A 9,372-nucleotide genomic window follows, 5' to 3' on the forward strand; every position below is an offset into this window, starting at 1 on the left:
CGCCTGTAGTCCCAGCTACTCGGGAGGCTGAGGCAGGAGAATGGCGTAAACCCGGGAGGCGGAGCTTGCAGTGAGCTGAGATCCGGCCACTGCACTCCAACCTGGGCAACAGAGCGAGACTCCGTCTCAAAAAAAAACAAAAAACAAAAAACAAAAACAAAAACAAAAAAAATTCTCATTCTTATGACATCTAAGGAAAAGAGTGAAATTCGATTCTTAAGAGTAATTTATAACACATGCCTCAAGGCAAAGCCTCCTTGAACAGCATGTATCTTCTTTACTGCTAGGGCTTGGAGGCAGCTGGACTCTGAACCATCCTGCGAAGTAAACTATCAGAAGAGACACCAACATCACTGCCTTAAAGACAGTGGAACCCCAAGATTTTCTAGACTGGGCAGCCTCCTTATCCCCTTATCCAGGAAAGTGAACAGAAGAGACACGTTAGGAGCAGAAAATGTTCTCTAACAATCTCTGCAGCAATTTTTTCCCCAATGTTTTCAGTTAAAAAATTGTTAAGTGTAATCCTATTTCTTTTCATTTAGTTTCCTTCAAAGAATTTTCTTTTTATTCAAGTACTTGAAAATATCTATTTTTCTATTACTGGATCTCCCTGTCACTATGACTCTGTAAAAAAAAATTGGGTAAAATACACAAAAAAAATGTTAACATCTTGACCATTTTTAAGTATACAGTTCAGTAGTGTTAAATATATTTCACATTGTTGTGCAAAAAAATCTCCAGAATTTTTATCTTGCAAAGTTGAAACTCTGTATGTATTAGATAACAACTTCCCATTTCCTCCTTCCCTCAGCCCCCGGCAACCACCATTCTACTTTCTGTTTCTGTAAGTTTGGCTATTTTAGGCAGCATTTGTCTTTTTGCGACTGGCTTATTTTACTACAGTGCCTTCAAGGTTCATCCATACTGTGGCATGTGACAAGATTTCCTTCCTTTTAATTTAATTTTTGATACAAGGTCTTGCTCCATTCCCCAGCCTGGTCTCCAACTCCTGGGCTCCAGTGATCCTTGAGCCACAGCCTCCCAAAGTGCTAAGATTTCAGCATGAGCCATAGCATCTGGCCTCCTTCCTTTTTAAGGCTGAGTAATATTCCATTGCATGTTAATAGCACGTTAGGTTTACACATTCATTTGTCAATGCGTCCTAGGGTTATTTCTATCTTTTGTCTATTGAGAACAATACTGCTATAAACATGGGTGTTCAGATATCTCTGTGAGACCCTGCTTTCTATTATTTTGGGTATATACCCAGAAGCGGAATTGGATCACATAGTAACTCTATGTTTCATTTGTTTGACGATGCACCGTGCTATTTCCCACAGTAACTGCACCATTTCACATTCCCACCAATAATACACAAGGGTTCCAATTTCTCTGCATCTTCACCAACACTTGTTATTTTCTGGGTTTTTTTTTTTTAATTTTATTTTGATAGCAGCCATCCTAATGGGTGTGAGGTGATATATCATTATAGTTGTGATGTCTGCTGAGCATCTTTTCATGTTCTTATTGGCCATTTGTATACCTTCTTTGGAGAAATATCTACTCAAGACCTTGCCCATATAAAGACATATAAAGACATGGGCAAGTATGAAGACATATTCAAGACCTTGTCCATTTGGAGACATTTCTCCAAAGAAGCTATACAAAATTATATATATAGTTTTTCTCTTTTTTTTCCTGTCACCCAGGCTGGAATCCAGTGGCACTGCAGCCTCCACACCCAGGCTCAAGCAAATCCTCCCACCTCCCACCTCAGCCACCCAAGTAGCTGGGACTACAGGCACACACCACCACACCTGGCTAATTTTATTTTATTTATTTGTAGAGACAAAGTGTCTAAGTTTCACTATGTTGCCCAGGCTGATCTTGAACTCCTGGGCTCAAGAGATCCTCCTGCCTTCCCTCTGTAAGTGCTGGGATTACAAGTGTGAACCACCAGGCCCAGCGTTGTCCATGTCTTAATCAAATTGTTTGTGTTGTTGTTTTGTTGCTATTGTTAAGTTGTAGCAGTTCTTTATACATTCTAAATATTAACCCTTTATCAGATACATGATTTGCAAATATTTCTTCCCAAATTTCCATAGGTTGCCATTTCACTCTGTTGATTGTACTTCAATACACAGAAGTTTTAAATTTTGATATAGTCTAATTTACTTATTTTTTCTTTTTCTTTTTGAGATGGGTTTCACTCTGTCACCCAATCAGGAGTGCAAAACAGGGTCTCATTCTGTCGCCCAGGCAGGAGTGCAGTGGCATGATCTCAGCTCACTGCAACCTCTGCCTCCCGGGTTCAAGCGATTCTCATGTGTCAGTCTCTTGAGTAGCTGGGACTATAGGTGCCCGCCACCATGCCTGGCTAATTTTTGTATTTTTAGTAGGGACGGGGTTTCCATGTTACCCAGACTGGTCTCGAGCTCCTGAACTCAGGTGATCCACCTGCCTCAACCTCCGAAAGTGCTGGGATTACAGGCGTGAGCTACCGTGACCAGCCCCTGCTTTTTTCTTTTGTTGACTGTGTTTTTAGTGTCTTATCTATGAAATCATTGGCAAAACCAACATCATGAAGCTTTTCACCCATATTTTCTAAGATTTTTGTAATTTTAGGTCTGATACTTATGTCTTTGATCTATCACTTTTTTATTATAGTGAAATAAACATAACATCATATTTATCGTTTTAACCAGCTGCGAAAGTGTAATTCAGCTGTTGCTCTCACTTTTTAACTCTTGGGATCTCATCCTTGGGGGAATAAATTATAAAGTTTTGTTGTCTGTCATCTAAGCAATGATAAAATCAATCATCTATCAAATGTGAACAGGATATGCCTTTTAGGATGGTAAGGCCATGACACCTCAGATGAAGCAAAGCAGCCAATAGCACAGACAGATAGCCCTAAAATCTGCCAAAGCCCCATCTCTCTTCGTTATTTTTATTGTGAGCTGACCATGCAAATTGATTAACCCAACTCTTACAACTGTTTTTTGATAGACAACAGTTGCCTTCAGTTGTTAGAATGAAGTAAAAAAATCTTCTCCCCCCAACCTTGAGAGCAAGTTTCTGTCTCACAGATGCATTAAACATTTTTGTTTAGCAAGCAGGCACAGAGTAGCTTACAGAGCCTATGTAGTAAGCCTCATGACTGTTCTTTGTCCTTTTAGTGCTCTACTATGTTGCATGAAAGGCTCTTTTCAGGCAGATGCTATAGTTTTCACAGTTGATATCAGACAACCAGAGGTGATCCTCCCACCTTGACCTCCCAAAGTGCTGGGATTACAGGCGTGAGCCACCGTGCAGGCCAGTTTGTCTATTTTTATACCAATACCATATTGTTTGGGTTATTATATCCATGTAATATATTTTGAAGTCAGGTAGTGTGATGCAAAACTTTGTTCTTTGTTCTTGTTGCTCAGGATTGCTTTGGCTCTCATGCTTTTTTGTAATTTCATGAGTTTCTGTATTGTTTTTTCTATTTCTGTGAAAAAATGTAATTGCAGTTTTGATAGGGATTGCATTGAATCTGTAGATTTCTTTGGGTAGTATGTTCATTTTAACAATACTAATTCTGGCCGGGCGCGGTGGCTCAAGCCTGTAATCCCAGCACTTTGGGAGGCCGAGACGGGCGGATCACGAGGTCAGGAGATCGAGACCATCCTGGCTAACACGGTGAAACCCCGTCTCTACTAAAAAATACAAAAACCGAGCCGGGCGAGGTGGCAGGCGCCTATAGTCCCAGCTATTCGGGAGGCTGAGGCAGGAGAATGGCATAAACCCGGGAGGCGGAGCTTGCAGTGAGCTGAGATCCGGCCACTGCACTCCAGCCTGGGCGACAGAGCGAGACTCCGTCTCAAAAACAAAACAAAACAAAACAAAACAAAACAAAAACAAACAAACAAACAAAAAATATTAATTCTTCTAATCTGTAAGCATTTATTTGTGTCATCTTCAATTTCTTTAATCAATATTTTATAGTTTTCAGTGTACAAATCTTTCACCTCCTTTGTTAAATTTCATAAGTATTGTATTGTAAAGATCTATGTGCAGGAGTACAGTGAGATAAGTAAACACCCCATTTTAGATCACTGTAGCTATTGTGAATGAGATTTTATTTTTCTTCAAATATTTCATTGCTAGCTTATACAAATGCTACTGATTTTTGTATAACTTTGTACCTTGCAACTTCAGTTAATTTGTTTTTTTTGTTTTTTTTTTTTGAGACAGAGTCTCGCTCTGTCGCCCAGGCTGGAGTGCAGTGGCCGGGTCTCAGCTCACTGCAAGCTCCGCCTCCCGGGTTTACGCCATTCTCCTGCCTCAGCCTCCCGAATGGCTGGGACTACAGGCACCTGCCACCTCGCCCGGCTAGTTTTTTATATTTTTTAGTAGAAACGGGGTTTCACCGTGTTAGCCAGGATGGTCTCGATCTCCTGACGTCGTGCTCCGCCCGTCTCGGCCTCCCAAAGTGCTGGGATTACAGGCTTGAGCCACCACGCCCGGCCAGTTAATTTGTTTTTTAAGTTATGGCACAATTTTGACATATCCAATATTTTAAGCTGAAGGATCCGAGAAATGGCAGGTGTAAGAAGGGCTCTTTGACCTTCTCCTGAGGCAAGTCATAAGACTCTCATGTAAGAGGTGCACTTCCTCTTTGTGGAGAAAAGGAGCATCCTTACTTTGAAAACAGAGGGACACCAACAGGAATCTAAACAAAGAAGCCTGCTAATTTCCCCCAGTTTACTACACTTAGCTCATACCCCCTTTGTCCTATCACATTTTTCCATGACTTTTCTCTTCATCAAACCTTGTATAAAACACTCAGGTTGAACTATTTTTGAGGTCTTCATATTCTTATGAAGTTTCCATGTATCAAAAACTTAAGCTAAATAAATCCATATACTTTTCTTTAGTTACAGAGTTACAGCTGAGAACCAAAGGGTAGAAGCAAAATATTTTTCCCCCCTCTACAGTATTCCACCCTAAAGGAGGAGGAGCAGAACACCCTATCTTAGTTTCTTTGTGCTGCTATAAAAAGTAGCACATTCTGCTGGGCTTGGTGGCTCATGCCTGTAATCCCAGCACTTTGAAAAGCCAAAGCAGGAATATTACTTAAGGCCAGGAATTCAAGACCAGCCTGGGCAACAGAGTGAGACCCTGTCTTTACGAAAAGTACAAAAATTGTCTGGACATGGTGGTACATACCCATAGTCCCAGCTACTACTTGGGAGGCTGAGTGGGGAAAGGTCATTTGAGCCTGTGAGGTTGAGACTGCAGTGAGCTGTGATGGCACCACTGCACTCCAGCCTGGGTGACAGAGTGAGATCCTGCCTCAAAACAAACACCTTAGTAGAAGTGGCAAAAAAAATAAAAAATAAAAAATAAAAAAAAATAAAAGAAATAGCAGAGACTGGGTAATTTAAAAGGAAGAAAAATTTAGCCTGCACAACATGGTGAAAACCCATCCCTACAAAAAATGCAAAGATTAGCAGGGCATCGTGATGCATGCCTATGGTCCTAGCTACTCAAGAGGCTGAGGTGGAAAAATTACGTGAGCCCAGGAGGCTGAGGCTGCCGTGAGCTGTGATTGTGCCACTACATTACAGCCTGGGTGACACAGTAAGACCTTGTCTTAATAAATAAATAAAAATAATAACAAATAACAAACTTATTTCTCACAGTTCTGGAGGCTGCGAAAAACATCAGACAAATCCCAACATAAGAATATGCTACAAGATGTCTGATCAGTTTTCCTCAAAATTGTCAAGGACTGACAGGCACTGTGGCTCACACCTGTAATCCCAGCACTTTGGGAGGTAGAGGCGGGTGGATCGCTTGAGTTCAGGAGTTTAAGACCAGCCTGATCAATATGGTGAAACCCCGTCTCCAGTAAAATACAAAAATTAGCGAGGCTTGTTGGTGGGCGCCTATAGTCCCAGCTACTCAGGAGGCTAAGGCAGGAGAATCTCTTGAACCTGGGAAGCAGAGGTTGCAGTCAGCCAAGATGGTGCCACTGCACTCTAGCCTGGGCGACAGAGCAAGATTCTGTCAAAAACAAAACAAAACAAAAAGGCAAGGTCACCAAAAATAAGCTCAAGATACTAAAAAAATAAATTTAAGAAACTGTCGCAGCCAACTCCTTGTACTCTCCCCTCCGGTCTTCTTTCCGCCATCTTTCCGCGCCGCCGCAATGGTGCACATGAATGTCCTGGCTGATGCTCTCAAGAGCATCAACAATGCCGAAAAGAAGAGGCAAAGGCCAGGTGCTTATTAGGCCTTGCTCCAAAGTCATCGTCCGGTTTCTCACTGTGATGATGAAGCATGGTTTCATTGGCGAATTTGAAATCACTGATGATCACAGAGCTGGGAAAATTGTTGTGAACCTCACAGGAAGGCTAAACAAGTGTGGAATGATCAGCCCCAGATTTGATGTGCAACTCAAAGATCTGGAAAAATGGCAGAATAATCTGCTTCCATTCCACCAGTTTGGTTTCATTGTACTGACAACCTCAGCTGGCATCATGGACCATGAAGAAACAAGACGAAAACACACAGGAGGGAAAATCCTGGGATGCTTTTTCTAGGGATGTAATACACATATTTACAAATAAAATGCCTCATGGACAAGAAATTGTCACAGCCAAAAGGAGCCTAAGGAAACATGATAACTAAATGTAAGGTGGTATCCTGGATGGAATCCTGGAACAGAGAGGGCATTTAGGTAAAAATTAAGGAAATTTGAATAATGAATAAGTTATATAACTAATATATAACTGATACGTAACTTAATGTTACATATAATATGTTATAACTAATAAGTTATAACAAGTTAATGTTAATGTATCAATGTTAGGTCATTAGTTGTAACAATGTAAGAGGTTAGTAATAAGGGAAACTGTGTGTGTGTGTATGGGACACAAACTGTGTGTGTGTGTGTGTACATGGGAACTCTACCATTTGCTCGATCTTTATGCACATTTAAAACCATCCTAAAAATAGTCTATTAATAGTAAACAAGTAAGGAGAGCAATGGTGTATAACCACCTGAACAAAAGAAATCCATAAATTCATACTGATAGTGAATAAATAAACAAGTAAGGTTCTGCTCTATAGCAGCATCTGGATTGACAAATGTGGAAGACTTGAAGGAGGTGGGAAAAAAAAATGCCAAAATTTATGGAATCTGAATCATAAGGTCAAGTTTGATTAGGAGCAGGATATTTGCTTGGTCTCAAAGTATAACCTCACAGATTGATTGCTTATTAGTGCTTTTTTTTTTTTTTGAGATGGAGTCTTGCTCTTGTTCGCTCTTGTCACCCAGGCTAGAGTACAATGGCGTGATCTCGGCTCACTGCAACCTCCACCTTCAAGCGATTATCTTGCCTCAGCCTTCCAAGTAGCTGGGATTATAGGTGCCCGCCACCATGCTCAGCTAATTTTTGTATTTTTAGTACAGATGGGGTTTCACCATGTTGGCCAGGCTAGTCTCGAACTCCTGACCTCAAGTGATCGGCCCACCTCAGCCTCCCAAAGTGCTGAGATCACAGTCATGAGCCACCGTTCCCGGCTGCTTATGAGTTTTAAGGGGGAAAATATGCCATGGAGAAACAGGACGATACCTTGATAGGGTGACAAAGATTAATATTATTTTATAATGAGCATAGTGTGCCTGCGGATGTAACACACTGAGAACGCCACAACCTCACGTAAATGTGGCTGTTTCAAAGGAGGATGCATGACTTTAATTATGAGAAGACAAAGGTCATAGTACAAATCTGTATTTGAGATAGATTTCTTTCTAAAAAGATGGGTTGCTTTGGTGAACTCCCTTGATCACAAGGCTGTTAGTTAAATAATCAAATGTATATATTCCAGACTGCAATTTTAACAACAAATGAAATTGTTAACACGTCGGAGATGGAAAAAGGTACATATCTCTCGAAATAATTACTTAAATATGAGGAGATGATCAATTTTCCTTGCAAGGACCTGAAATTATGGGGGGTGGGGAATCAGTGGAGGCAGGACGGGTTGGAGAGGTGGTGGGAAAAGCCCTCAGTTGAGGACTGCCAGTTGTTTGATTTGTATTTATTTTTAATGCAACAAACACTTGAATAACGCTTATTCTTACCAGGAGCTCGCTGTCCTACGTGCTTTGCATATATTGACTCTTAATGGGAAAGCTCAGTCATCGGTCTGTATTTCCAAAAACAAAACAGCGACATGACACTAAACGATTTTGTTCATAAGTATTTTTATCTGTTATTGGGGACCTGCGCCGCAGTAATTCTTTCCTTCCACAGAAAAGCATGAAGCTAAAATTACGTCAGGTGGTCTTTCGTAGAAACGGCCGGAATCCAAATTTGTGATACCAACTGTAGAGTTCCGTTGGAAAAGTCAGCTGGCTCTTTGTCTTCTAGAATGCCCTAGGAAGCATGCACTGAGAGCCGGTTACACATCTATTTCGGGCGCCGGGTTCTCATATTCCCTTTTCCTTCGGGGGCGAACGCCAGAGGAGGTCGCTGCTCTCTTTTAACTAAAGTTGGTGTTTTTTGATAACTTCCCTTCTCCAGATCTAGGAACTAATTCCGGTCTACTTTAGTTGCCAAATTAGTGCGTTTATCACGCCATGGATTCTGGGAGACCTAGTCTCCTTGCCGTGAGGTTTACGGAGCCGGTGTGAACGTCAGACTTCAATTCCCACAATGCCTGGCGCAAAAGCCTAGTTTTTGGCCTGGGTAACCGAGAGGTGGTCGCCATCTTGCGTACGGAGGTGCCGTTTGTTTCCGCGATTCTGAGAGCTGGGGTTTTAGTCCTTCCAGACCTCGGCTTTAGGGCTGTGTCTCCGCTTTTCTTTCACCTTCACAGAGGTTCGTGGCTTCCTAGAAGAAGGTTTTATTGGGAGGTAAAGGTCAATGCGTAGGGGTAGAGTAAGGTGAGTAGACACCCCGTTTTAGAAGTCAGGGTGGGGTGGTGGTGGCGTTTTTCGCTTTCACTTCTTGACCCTTTAGATTGGCTGTAAACGTAGAAGCAAGCTCATTGTGAACTTTTGCGCCTCAGAGACCTCCAGAATTCCTGGACAGGACCTGAGCATGTCTCCATTGGGACAAAAAAGCTGGGTGACGCACTTTCGCCTGGGCCGCTCACTGGAAGTCTGGAGTCATGGAGTTCGGATAGTGTATAGGCCACGCTCTGTTAACGCAGCCCGGTTGCTCTTCTTCGGGACTTTCTGACACATTTCGAATGGGGAAATGAGAAACCGAGAGGAGGCCTGTTGGCGTTCTCCGCAGTTGTCCTCCTCCAGCTCTGTGGCCTACTTCCATCATTCTCTAGTTCGCCTTTTTGTCCATTTCTTTTTCTCTC

General features: G+C 42.0%; 1 protein-coding gene and 1 pseudogene across 4 annotated transcripts in view; both read left to right on the forward strand.

Moving 5' to 3' along the window:
• The window catches only part of LOC105515182, a 9,859-nt pseudogene extending 3,266 nt beyond the window's left edge, over positions 1-6,593 (forward strand).
• Positions 6,594-8,610: 2,017 nt separating this feature from the next.
• The window catches only part of N4BP2L2 (NEDD4 binding protein 2-like 2), a 102,014-nt gene continuing 101,252 nt past the window's right edge, over positions 8,611-9,372 (forward strand). Inside the window, exons 1-2 of one of the 4 annotated variants that reach the window (XM_011946906.1) lie at positions 8,674-8,782; positions 8,878-8,944. The gene's annotated coding sequence lies outside the window, so the exon portion shown is untranslated. Of the gene's footprint in view, positions 8,945-9,372 lie in introns of all 4 variants that reach the window. The other 3 variants (XM_011946904.1, XM_011946905.1, XM_011946907.1) reach the window with 3 other exon arrangements.

This window comes from Colobus angolensis, unplaced genomic scaffold (assembly GCF_000951035.1).
Source record: "Colobus angolensis palliatus isolate OR3802 unplaced genomic scaffold, Cang.pa_1.0 Scaffold255, whole genome shotgun sequence".
Lineage (NCBI taxonomy): Eukaryota > Metazoa > Chordata > Mammalia > Primates > Cercopithecidae > Colobus > Colobus angolensis.